Below are 13410 nucleotides of genomic sequence, written 5' to 3'. Positions count from 1 at the left end.
CCCGATTTCGATTCCGTTTGCTTTATGTGATAGCACTAGGTGAGGGCTTCAAAACTTCTACACAGAATTTTGACCTTTGTCTTCTTTGACCTTTGACCTTGATTTTTGACCTATATTGTACATTGGCTACAAAATGCTACTCCTTCGCCATTTCTAACCCAATTTCGATTCCATTTGCTTTATGTGATGGCACTAGGTGAGGGCTTCAAAACTTCTACACAGAATTTTGACCTTTGACTTCTTTGACCTTTGACCTTGATTTTTTACCTATATTGCACATTTTGTTACAAAATGCTACTTCCGGCGGGGACATATGTTACGCACCGCGTAATTTCTACTTTTCCTTGTTGGGCAATAGATTAACGCATCCATGTTTTCAAATGCATTTAGAAACACTGATTTGAAATGCATTTGAGACCACAATTGCCTTTCTGAGAGTAAATAAATGCGATGCTGTTTTGAAACATGTTTATAGAAGTTGCCATGGTCAACTTCCATGCAGTGTACAACCTACAGGTTACAACAGGGGCCTCAGTTGACCTCTGCTTTCCTGGGTTGAACTGCGCAAAGCAGCTGCACAGTGACAACACTCGAATCGCAATTCGGTGATGGTTAGATAAACGCGGCACCCCAAGAATCTTGTTTCAAACCATGTTCACAAACGCCATTCCAAATGCATTTTGAAACGTGATTCTCTATCCTGAGTTAGATAAATGCAGCTTGAAATTGTGCTTATGAATACTATTGATTTTATCATGACCTTCTACTTCTTACAGTTGAGGTAGGAGTGATTATTGCCATGAATTATTGTGCAATTTAGTTTCTCCCGGATAATAAAATAAATTCTTGAGAGACTAAGCGAGCTTATTTCCCTCCACAGAAACACAGATTATGTGTATTTTTTTCGTGAATAATGTGCAGAGATTCTCAGCATCTTAGCAGCACATCTTTTAAATTCTTCTCTGATATGAGATCTCTCAAAACCAGAAATGACAACACAGGATGTTTTTGAACTCTTCAAAACTGTTTGTCTATGCTGATATCACATTAACAGACTCTTCAACATGTTTTCACTTCGGCTGTGAAGTGGATAGTAAGACAAGCATCATTTGTACAGACATCTGCCTCATATTAATCATCTTATACTGTACATGTATCTGTGGTCTTTAGGAATGAGCCATCTTTTGGAAAGTTTCTTTAAGAAATAATTGATCATGTACATGTATGTAATATAAATTCTGTTGACATTTTTCATGAGGATTGGATGGAAACAATAATTACCAAGATATCTGCATAGATAGAGAACACTTTTGTGAGTTACACAAATTCAAATATTTTTGATATTATGCTGGCATAATATGTTGTGCAGTGGATGTTCTGTGGCCTGTACACATTGCCTTGAATAGGAATACAGATCGGTGTGATCCTCCTTTGTTGGCAATTGTCCATCTGTACAGCTACTTGCCATCCCTTAATATGTGAGAAGTTTGGGAAGCTCGGGATAAAGTCAACTGTCTACCTTATTCAAACATACTTCTGTCTGTGAGTCCTTCCAGGAGCAAACATTAAATTTAAGGATTCATGTGAAAGGTGTAGTAGCTAGAAAAGAAAAAGGGGGAAAAAGGGACCCTTTAGATATGGGAGAGCACTCTTCTCTGGACCTGATCTTCTCACAGAAGTTGATGGGCCCTCACTAAGCCCCCTGGTGTTTTGCCTGCAGACACACAGAGCTCTCTCTGAGCACCGATTCCTGTTGAATTGACTAAATGGCGTGAAAAGTGGGCAGCGATTGCCGCTTATTATTCAAATGAGCCGCTCGTACCTCCCTAGCTCTCATCAGTCAAGCACCACCCACCCACCCCTCTGTCACCCCCCCCCCCTTCTCCAGTGGAAGGGGACATGGTTTGGGTGCAGTGTGCGTGTGTATGTGTGTGTGTGTGTATGTATGTGATTGTGTTCGAGATATATTCAGAGATTTTGTTGTGTCTAGTTATCTCCCCTCCCCCTTCTCACCGTCCCATACATGTAGCTCCCCCGATCTGATTTTCTGCACAAGTAGCGGCATGCGTTTCTGCCAGTGCCTGGCTATTGTCCGTATTGTCTACGCCTCTGGTTTCTCTCCCTTCACTCTTGCCTCTTTTCTCTTTCGCTGAATTCAGCGACTGCCGGATCTATAGAGAATAATGCTCGCCGAGAAAGGGCGTAATTGATTAATTGATTCCAGTTTCTGCCAGAGTGCTCGCTGCACACACACCCCCAAACTTGAGACAGCCCTCTTCTCAGCTCAGCGCACAGTTTGGTGGTGTTTGGTTTAATGATATCTCATTCCATTCGTTGTACTGGCCTCTCCAGTTTCACACACCCTCGGTCTTCTGTTGTTTTCCCTCGTTCATTTTTCCTTGGTCAAGTGCCAGTAGCACCAAGAGGTTTTTAGGCCTTTGGTTTTAATCTGTTAGGATTCACATTGTGTGTGTGTGTGTGTGCGTAACGCCCAGAACTGTTAGATGGTGCATTCTTACTGTGCCCAACTGACTTTATTGACACTAGGCAGTTTGATGTTGTGTGTGTAAACCAATTGTTTGCACAGTGTAGCTTTGTTACTCTGCTATTGATTCATTGATTGGCTTGTCTATAGCTGATAAATGAAGCTTTTCTTCTGCCATTTATTGCTCCTCTATCCACTGTTAAATGCGTAGACGTGTTTATCTCAAGTAGCTGAACTCATTCTAGCCTTCAGCACCACATTGCCTTTTGGAAGGGAAGGAGGAGTCCATTCTAAAGGAGGAGTCCATTCTAAAGGTTGCTGTGACATTGTGCATTAAGAGCTGAAGTGGAAATGTCAGTACCTTGATTGCCATGTTCTGTGACATGGTGCAAATAACCTCTCAATGCAACATTATAAAACAAGTATTCTACTAGGCTGCTGTGAATAAACAGTAACTCTTGTGTTAACAGCTGTCTTTGCCATTGATATTTATTTCATGGTAATGGTTTAGTGTACTTTCACACATACAGAAAGATATTAAATTTCTTAGGATTACCCATCCTACAATGTATTTTCAAGGACTTTCTTTTGGCATTTTAAAGTGGACAGAAGATGATTGTAATGAATGAGGTAGATTAACAAAGAGTTTATTTTCTAAGGAGCATAGGGTTAAAATGCGGACTGTATGAAGAATTACCACATAATACATTGTTACATGTACATGTACAATAATGTTTACATGTCAAGATGAAGAGAGTGTTGCATGTTCGTCAGTTGAGAATGATAAGGGCGTTACAATGTAAGTTGCCACTAAACCCATAGTGTTCGAGACAACTTAACGCCCTTCTCATTCTCAACAGACGTATTGTCATAATTTGTGAGTGTAATATTATGCGAATTGGGACTTGTAAGACAATTTCCAAAGTGAATTCACAATCAAGAGTGTGACAGAATGATAAAAGAGAAATAGAAATTCTATCTCTTCTCAGGAGAAAACGTGCAGTAGTGATTTCCTGCCCTTGATTAACTTTTAGCACATTTGTGTTATGGGAGGTGATGTAATTTCGTAGAGATGAATAGCAGAAATAGCGTCTATTTCAGCTTCCACATTGGGGTGCTGTCAAGATGACTTGCTGTTGTAACTGCAGTAGATTCCTTTATCTGTGTCTTGTTTTGCACTTGTAATATTTTCTTTCACTGATCTGTCACCATGACAAAAATTATGGATTAAAATACTGTATCCTTTCCATTGCCAGAAACCTTTGACATGGTGTGTGATTGAGCTACGGAAAAGAGCAATATCATGTGCTTTGAGATTTTATTGTTGTTGGCATATTAGTACACACACTCTCTCTACACACACTGGAATTTCTGTGGTGTCAGTTTTGGCTTGTGTTGTTGTTGTCGATGTGCAGTCCTGCAACATAGCAAGCAGCCAGGTTATTACCACAGTGGCAATGTGACTCTGTATTGTATGTAGCTGCTGTATGTGCACACGAGTTCTGCATTTATCCCTACCCTTGCATAGCGTTAGGGCTATCGAGAGATGTCATAAATAGTGACGGGGCATATGTGCATATATACTGCATCTCTCTTTTGGCTTGCTTGTGTGTTGGCCGGCCGTCTGTGCTTATACCCTCCCTATGGCTTTGCAAGAAGGAGGAGGGTTGTTGGCTTGTTGGCTGGCTGGCTGGCTGGCTGGGTGGCTCTGCCCGGAAGGCCTGTGCTGCTTTAATTTGAATGCGGGCTGTGGGGTTAGTGATTATCTCTTCCAACCTGTCTTGTCATTAATACGGTGCTGAATCATAGCCTGTGACGGGAGGGGTAGGGGGAGGAATGGTGATGGGGGAAGAGGGAAGGACACTGACAAGCGACCCCTTGGCATGGGGAGAAGGAGCCACTCGTGTTTGGCAGGGCGGGTACTTACAGCATGGCTCGACTGCAGTGCAGTGTGGCAGTTGTTGGGGGTGATGTGTGTAGTAATAGACTAATACGTGTGTGCAAAGTTCCACATGGAAGTGTGATCTGCATAATAAACTGAGAGCAGTGATAATGGCAAATTTGCCCTCACTTTTTTTTTTGTTTTGTTTGCACTCTTGCATTCATTTTGTCTGAGAGCCTTTAAATAAGTCAGAATATCTAATCTGGGGATCAGACGGGCAGCATAATTAGCACAAAAACACACTGCCAATAATCTTTTAACAACGTCGCCTGCTATGGTAATTGATATTAATCTGTCTCATAGATTGGCCTAATGAGGCTTTGGGTAATGTTGGTGGTTCATAGAGAATATCCCTTTCAACCACATACTAACAACATTTTGAAGCAATAGAGGCAATTACATACAATGTTCAATGCTGTAGCAACCACTTTTAAGGAATCACACGACTACTGTATTGAAGCATTAATTTGCATGTTTGCTAACCCTGCCTTTGACTAATCTGTATTTGCATGCTTGTTGGAACCCCAATAGAACAAAGAAAAATTATGCAGCTAAGCTAATTTTGCAACTGATAGTTTGTAGGCCTACAATGGTAGTTAAGAAGCTTTTGAAAGGAATGTTGTGGAAGCAGACTGAAAAAGGAAAACCCCAATAACACTGTGAAGATCATTATATTCATTATTTCTTATTTTCCAATTGTCTCAGATAAGAAGTAGAAGGTGTCTAGAAATTCTATGACAATATTAATTTAAGGGGATCATATTATATGCATGGTACATGAGTCAGTGTGAGAATTTTGTCTGTTTTTCTATGTACGTAAGGTATCAAGAAGATTTTTGTTGGCCAGATACTAGGGTCCGTGCTCCCAGCAGACATTCCAGATTCACAGTACAACGTAATCACTGGTCAAAGATAAAGTTCGGGCCATATTTCCTGTATACGTTGTAGATCAGATACAAAGTGTGTTCTCAATGCCAGAACTGTTACTGAGATTCATGCAGTCATCTCTAGGGAACCAGGTGTATAGGCCTATATATCCAGCAATCTCAATATCGCTATATGTTCACGGCATGTGTTCCCTGGTCCCAGTGGCAGCCGATACTTCTATCACCCAGTTGTCAGTGCCTATCAAAATTCGAGATTTTTATTTACTCTGACGATAACCTCATCTGCACATGTACATGCGTGAGACACGTACACCCGCTGAAATCAAATCCAGCCTGGAGCTGATTGAATAGTATCACACATGGTAAGCTTGGTTCAAGGCTGGTAGACTTTTATTTCTTGCACATCTTTGTTGTTGTTGTTTTTTTTTTCTTCTTAGCAATTTGAAGCCAATTTAGATCATATGACCTTGTGACGATCATATCAAATGTTCATAATGCATACTTGGCTACTTGTACATACTGCAGGGCATAGATGTAGTCTCTTGAATATTCTTTGGTGCTTTTCCAAACTGTAGATTTCTCATGACTTCCAGCAATTGACGACACCAGTGTACTGTGTAGATCTAGGAATCATGCATTGTGTGTTTCTTCTTCATGATTGCGTTCCCTGTTTTATTGTGGAAATCTGCAGCAATCTGGGCTATCGTCCTTTGTGTTAAAGAATCCGGACAATATGTTTATATTGCCCCTCAATGAAAACACACAAATTCACAGTTTGTACTGTATCTCACTGGGGGGGGGGGGGGGGGGGGGGGCATGCTTGTACAAACAAGTTTGCCTTTTAGGAATCAGTTGTTGCAGTGGGGGAGGGTAAGTTCTTTTTAGGATTTATTGTTGTAGTCAGTCTCCTGTTCCTTCTTTACCGTTAGCATATGAGAGGGAATACATTGTAGTTCTCCTGGTATGGCGTTGCAATTTGCTGTCTAGATGCATTTTTTTCACAACAAACTGTCTTTCGTATAGCAGTTTTCTTTCATAGAAGTGTACAGGATACTATTTGAAATATTTTCATCAGCTGAAATTTGCAAATCAAATTTTAGTTTGAAAATTACTCCCTGCTTTGTGAGAACTTGTAAGTGAGGGAAAATGGTCAACCCAGATATTGCTGACTCTTATTACTTACCAGTAACCCTTTCCGTGCCAGGGACTTTGGACAGTGTGTACAATGCTATGAGGTTTTCTGTGTCAATCAGCACTCAAAGCATACAAAAAGTTAAACAAAGAGAAGTACTGTATTGTACATGTGCATCATGTAACACCATCTTGTTTGTCCCTTTGTTTGAGTCATGTTTAAGGTGGGATTTAAATACAAAACAACAACAACAAAGAATCCATGTGCTGCTCTTTTCCTCACCCCTTCTGTGGCTGTGTTTGAATGGTTTTGTGCTGGTACACTCTTCTTCGTGGAGGGCCATTGAGGATTAGTTGCGCCAAACCAAACCCTTGTTATGATGGGTGCTTCTGTGTAGCCCATGTGTTGACAGTCGTGTTTGCTCTCTGTTTGGCGAGTAGAGGAATCAATGAGAGCTATGCGCCAACAAACCTAACAGAAACTTTGAAAATAAAAAGCGAGATGTGAACATGCGAGCATAAGGCTCTGAAGTGAACTAGGTTTATTCATAGGACAGTCACCTCTACTTAAAAATCACAATGACTCTGGAGTTAGATCTTTGTCCTGAAAATAACAATCAAGTGTCTCGACTGAAAGGCCTGAATTCACGAAGGTGGTACAAATCAAACCATGGTTTAAACCATGGACAAAAACCATGGAGCGCCAAGTGTCGCATTTCGTTACGAAATCGGTCATTTCGTCGATGAAATGATTATTTTGTAATGAAATGACAGCATTTTGCAACTAAATGAACATTTCGTGCACAAAATGATAATTTCGTTAACGAAACGATCATTTTGTCGAAGAAATGACCAGTTTCGTAATGAAATATTCCGTGCGACACGTGGCGCTCCATGGTTTTTGTCCATGGTTTAAACCATGGTTTCATTTGTACAACCTTCGTGAATTCGGGCCAAAGAGTTCAGAAATCTTCACCATTTCAAGTAGCTGGCCTATTAAAACTGGAGTTAGGTTTGGCTCAGCATGCTCATCGACTAAGTGTTGTGTGGCAAGAAAAATATGTTACTGTTGAACGTGCTGTCTTACATGTGTAGGTGTCAATTGCCATTTTATTGTTTACCCAAAATGAGAGGCTTCTCTACATACATAGTAAATTGAATTTTCTTTTTTCACTTAAATATGAAACGTTGGAATAGTCAATTTTTGTAGTGTCCTAATATACATGTATGTTGGGGGAAAAAAGTTATGATTGAATTTATAAGCAGATGATCTGTCATGTTTCAGTAAGAATGATGTGCGTTGGAAATGTTACCGAGATATTGTCCCATCGCAGCGTTCCAGTTGAGTGGAATGGGGTGGCTGTACTCTGCCATGTAGAGTGACATGTTCACAATCTCAAAGTCACCATCATCCATTCTCATCTATGGGCATTGATGCTGTGATGCAGGTACAGGCTGCATACACTACATGTGCAGTGCAGATCGAGCAAGCTTCTGTCCATTCAACACATCTCATGGATACATTACTTATCAAAGGGGGATAAAGTAAGTCAGCAAGTTTATAATGGAAAGAGAATTGAGTGATCTGATGTGATACAGGTTTGGAGTTTATTCTACTCTAGAAAGTTTTTTTTTCATTTCTTGAAAATGTTCATTTTTATTCATCAGATGTAACTTGGATCAGAGAATTGAGTGGTTTGATATGATATAGGTTTGTAGTTTATTTTACTCTGAAAAATGTTTTTTTTTTCCCCTTGAAATTGTCATTTTATTAATCAGACATAACTTGGATCCTCATCTTCAGAAAGTGTACAAGTTCTTGCAAGGCCATCTAAGGTTTGGAAAGACAACTAGCTTCAGAATGTTGGGGTTGTAGCTTGACCTGGGGGAGAGAGAGGTCGTAGCTCATAAATGATGTGATTGGCTCAATCTCTTCACATTCTCAATGTGCTAACATTCTGACCTGCAGACATATGGAAGGAAAGCACTTGGGACCCGTAAACTTCTAAAGAGCACTTCCTGTCACTGGTAAACATTTCTCCTCCTGCAGATTACCCACTGTAAGTGTAATGCTGGTTAAAGCTAGGAGTCCTACAGGGCTATGATTCCACATGTTGTGAAGCTTGGTACTTTCAGTCCTGTTTGGTAACCCCCCCCCCCCCACAAAAAAAAACAAAACAAAACAAAACAAAACAAAACAAAACAAACCAAAAAAACCCCCCCCAAAAACCATAGCATTGTGCACACTGTCTAAGGTCCTGGCACAGAAAGGATTAAGAATCATATTGTGTACACTATTACCATGGTTACAGTGGAATGTCAGTAGGATAAATGATCATGATTAATGAATTAAATTGTACTTTTAGTCAGTGTCATAGTTATTTAAATGAAAAAAAAAGTACGGACATTTCTTTACACAATCAATGCTTCTGTGTATAATATGTAGGATATATATTATGACAACTGGCACCATAGTACCGTGTAACACTTCATAATTTCAAACATTCTTTCATTTGAGAGAAATGTATTGCATGTATGGATTGAAGATATATGATGTTATGCTTCAAAAGAGGGCTCATCTGTGATTGGCTGACATTTTTCTGTGCTTGAAGCCGACTTTGAGTCGTCGGACGAGGCAGCCAGCAACAACAAAGCATCAGGACAGTTACTGTGTGAGTAATCCTGTGCAGAGAGAACAGACAGTGTACTCATTTAGTCAGTGCCCGAAAAGCTGCGCTCTTAATGACTTACCCCAGGAAATGCCTGTGTCGAGAGTAGTGGTGGAAGGGTGCCAGTTAAGTGACAGGAAAGGTTGCTCAAGTGTAGGAGAGAAATAAATTACGAGCACTTGAAATAGATTTCTCTTGTCCAAGCAAGCTTTACTCATGCCTTCCATCTCTTTCTCTCTCGTTCTTTTTATTACTAGTGATATCACATAAGTTGTGTTAACAGTGATAATACATTAGTTTGTCCTGCCCTGAGTTTCTGTGAAAACTGAAAGTGGCTTGTAAATTTATACCAATGATGATCAGGAATAGTATTAAGTGATCTTTTGCTGTGACACTTATTGCTGCTGGGGTGACAAGACCTCGTATCTGAAAATTTGATGAAAATGACTTTTTTGGATTAATGGTCAGATAATCAATTAAGTGATGTCCTGTCCAAATCCTAATTGTCTTATCCCCAAAATAAAGCCACCAAGGCATGTCAAAGGAAAGGTTCTCCCATTTGATAGACCATTCTAGTGCTTTGGCTGCCATGTTTTTTTTTTTTGCTCTCCTGAACATTTGACATTTTGTAGATACGAGGTCTTGTCGCCCCAGTGACGTTATGTTATTTCATAGATTAAAAAACCCATATGTTTTAAGCTAACAAATGTTTGAGAGGTGTATGAATACCATCTAGTGTTTTAGTCTTTCATATTGTTGTTGTTATTGGTTTTTTTTTTGAACAGTTTTGCCTATCCATGTACTGGCTGTCCCTTATTGGGTATAGTGGTTTTGATAGTAAACTACCAGTGCACACTAGATATTTCATCTACATCTACAATAATTGTATTACCTGTAAGCGTCACATGAATGCTTAATCAAGAGTCAAACAATGAAGCTTTGATGTGGCTTGTCTGCATAGAACATGATCTACGTTTAATCCTTTCTGTGCCAGGAAATTTTGATTGATGTGTGCAGTGCTTTTGGATTTTCTATAGCAATCTGCACTCCAGGCACACAGAGGGTTACATGATACGTGATGCACATGATCTAGTGTGTGTGTGTGGTATTTGTATGTATACGTGTGTTTGTGTATGTTTGCGTGTGCGTGTAGTATGTGTTTGGGGAGAAGCTTCAGATTTGTCAGTATTAAACATCATATCTCCTTCATCAGTGCCTCGTAAGAATATTTTGAGCCCACGAGACACGAATCGCACGAAGAATGTACCAATGTGCAGATAATGGTAATTTTTGGAAACAGAACCATCTGCCACCTTTGCTCCGTCCCCCTGTGGGCAGGGTGAAGCCAACTCCTTTGCCGTGCTCGTAATTTCCAATTCCTCTTTTGTTTCCTGGTGGTCCTAATAATGGCTACGTCATCTGCGCGTCACTAACCAGGCATCGCTAATGTTAAGTGCCAATCAAAGGAAAGAGTTCTTGATATAATACTGAAAGGAGAGGGATGCAAATGATAGCTTTTATTCAGGGGAAAAATCGTAGGGTAGAGAAAAATAATCCAAATGGCTCAGTGGATAGGCTTGACATTTAGTTCTTTTAGTTGACTATCATAGCTTTAAACTTGGAGATCCCAGCACTGGCATGCATGCTGGCATTAGATATTTCTTTACACGGGCTACCAATGCTGAGTGCGACAACATTTTTCCCCTTGAATGTGAATGTAAGACTTACATTATGTGACATCGTCAGGTTTATGAGTTATCCAGTTAGTGTAAATGAGCAAACGTGATATTAGGGTGTCTGCATGGTATCATCTTCCTTTCCAAGTGTTTCTTGTGTGCCTTTGTGGTCTGCGTTGTATTTTTTGTGTCTCTTGTCTTTTTCCAGTTTTCCAAGGATACAATGTCCATTGGCAGCCATTGAGGAGATGAGAGTAATGGTTAATTGACACCGTATCTAGATTAGAAACAAAAAAATGGCCTGCATATTGTCCGAAATAACCCTCAGCTCTGATTGTATCGACGCCATTAGCCCATCTCAAGGAGGGTTGAAGAGGATTCCGTAAGTGGCCTTTTTAAAGGAGTTTCGATGGTGAGTTTAGAAGTGTATTTGAGCCCCCATCTGCTTCGCTGCGAGTTCTCGGCAGGCCTGTCGTGGGGACAGAAAGTGTGAGTGGGCAGAAAGTGCTTTCATTATCTTCACATTCTTTTACTTCTGTGCAAACACTTGAGCCTCAAAAACACTGAAAGACATCAAGAGTGGTTGGCTTGTTTCTGCTTTCTATTAGTCAGATAGCCACTTGTGGCGCGACAATAGAAGGGAAACTGCAGCATCGCAACACATGCATCAGAGGGGTAGAGTACTATGAGACGGCTGGAGCGCTCTGTTGGTAGTGTGCTCTTTTACCTCGTCCAAACGGCAAGCCTGAGCCGCTGTAATTCGCTTGCTGGCAACCTGAGCTTCCAACACGATTGAATCATTTCCTGTCTAGCTGACACAATTCCATGGGCTTCTGCCTTCTTTTGCATACTCCCTCTCACGTCTCCCCCTCCACCCACCCCCCCCCCCCCAAGCCCAATATGGAGTATAGCTCGCTGGTGGATTTCTATGGGGAAAGTGTATGGGCAAAGTTGTCACTGGGGTTCCTCGTCAAGCAATGCTTGTAATCAATTTTGGCTAGAATGCTCTTGTGCCTTTGGCTTGTCCCAGGGAGCAAAGCATTTTATATTATTCATTTTGATGTTTGTATTTTTTTTTTCACGATGTGAACAGACCTGGATTGTAATGCTAGAGTGCACTTTATGGGCATGTGTAGTTTGCTGTATGTGTGAATCTATCTAGAAGTATGCAATTATGTGTGTATGTCTATAGGTATAATGTATACACACATTTACGGCTGTACATGGTAGTATTATTTTGATCATACATATTCCTACATGTACATGTATGCACATACATGTATGTTTCCTACTTGCTCTTGCTGAAGTGTTTACGTGTGATTCTACATTGTTTTGAGAAGATATCATCTTTACCTGAAGTCATAAGAGAAGTATGTATGTGCAGTTATAAGCATATACCTAGACCAGGTTATGAACACAACAGTAGCTACAATTGTATTCCCCTGATCTAAGATTTGTTTGTTGTGATTATATAATAGTCTGCAGTTACACGTCATACTGTACTCAGAATTAATGGACAGTGTTGTGGTTGATAGTTGATATGACAACTAGGCCTAATGGCTCTGCGGTCATTCTGACCAGTCACTGAAAGTGAAATACCACTCTGGTAGCAATGGCTTTATTGCTGTGGAGTTTCAATCTCAGTGACAGCATGCGTTGGATTGAAAATATAACGTTTTTTCTTCTCTACCCAAACTTTGTCTTCTACTCCGAATGTTGGTGATTGATCGTGGACGCTCTCACACTTCAAACACATTGGAGCAACAGTAAGGGGGGGGGGGGGGGGAACCCACACATGGAAAAGAATCCAACTTACAGATAAAGAAAGAAAATGAATGGGGGGGGGGGGTAAAGAAATCCTGAAAGAGAGGTGATTTGCGATGTGATTGTGTGTGGCAACAGGCAATATCCACATGTTTGTCATGTTCAGCTCCTAAAGACGAGGGCTGTCACGTTGATCTATGGGGTGGTGATCCAGCAGAGAAGGAACCAAATCCATCGGCACACTTGGGGTCCCCCCAACACTAGGCTTCTCCCTCTGGCGTGAATGGAAAGAGAGAATTCTCATGTATTCATATTATTCGCATACAATGTGCTATGCTTGTTTGTGGGCGATCAGAGACTTCGTAAGATGTAGAATCCTGATAGTTCATATAGTATTTATTTTTTTTTTTTTTTGGGGGGGGGGAGGGGGTTAGGGGGATCAGGTTGGCTATTGCAGTATTAAAACAAGAATACCACATACTCATGTATGTTTGCATACAAATGTATAGTGAATAGGCAAGTTGTTTGGCTATCAATATTGCAGTCAAGCAAAGCTCAGTCTTGGATATCTTAATTATGGGTAAACTACATTGCGTGATTATGGAGGTTTCTCTGTGTGAGAGTGAGATATACCCCCTCCCTTCTTTGAATTAAAGGTCGTATCTCCCTTTTGCTAACATCATAGAATTTTACCTGATAATAGAAAAATGTCTCTTAGCATTTTCTATGAAATCTTACGGTAGTACAGCACAGGGTATGTAAAAAAGAAATTCTTTAAAAAAGGAGTGTGTAACCTCTAAATAATATGAGCATTTTGACAAGGAAAAAAAAATTGGGATAAAGGGTTCATGAATCA

Source organism: Diadema antillarum, unplaced genomic scaffold (assembly GCF_040938485.1).
Source record: "Diadema antillarum isolate AM-2024a unplaced genomic scaffold, OU_Dant_1.0 seq00001659_RagTag, whole genome shotgun sequence".
Classification (NCBI taxonomy): Eukaryota; Metazoa; Echinodermata; class Echinoidea; order Diadematoida; family Diadematidae; genus Diadema; species Diadema antillarum.
This window is presented reverse-complemented; position numbering follows the sequence as displayed.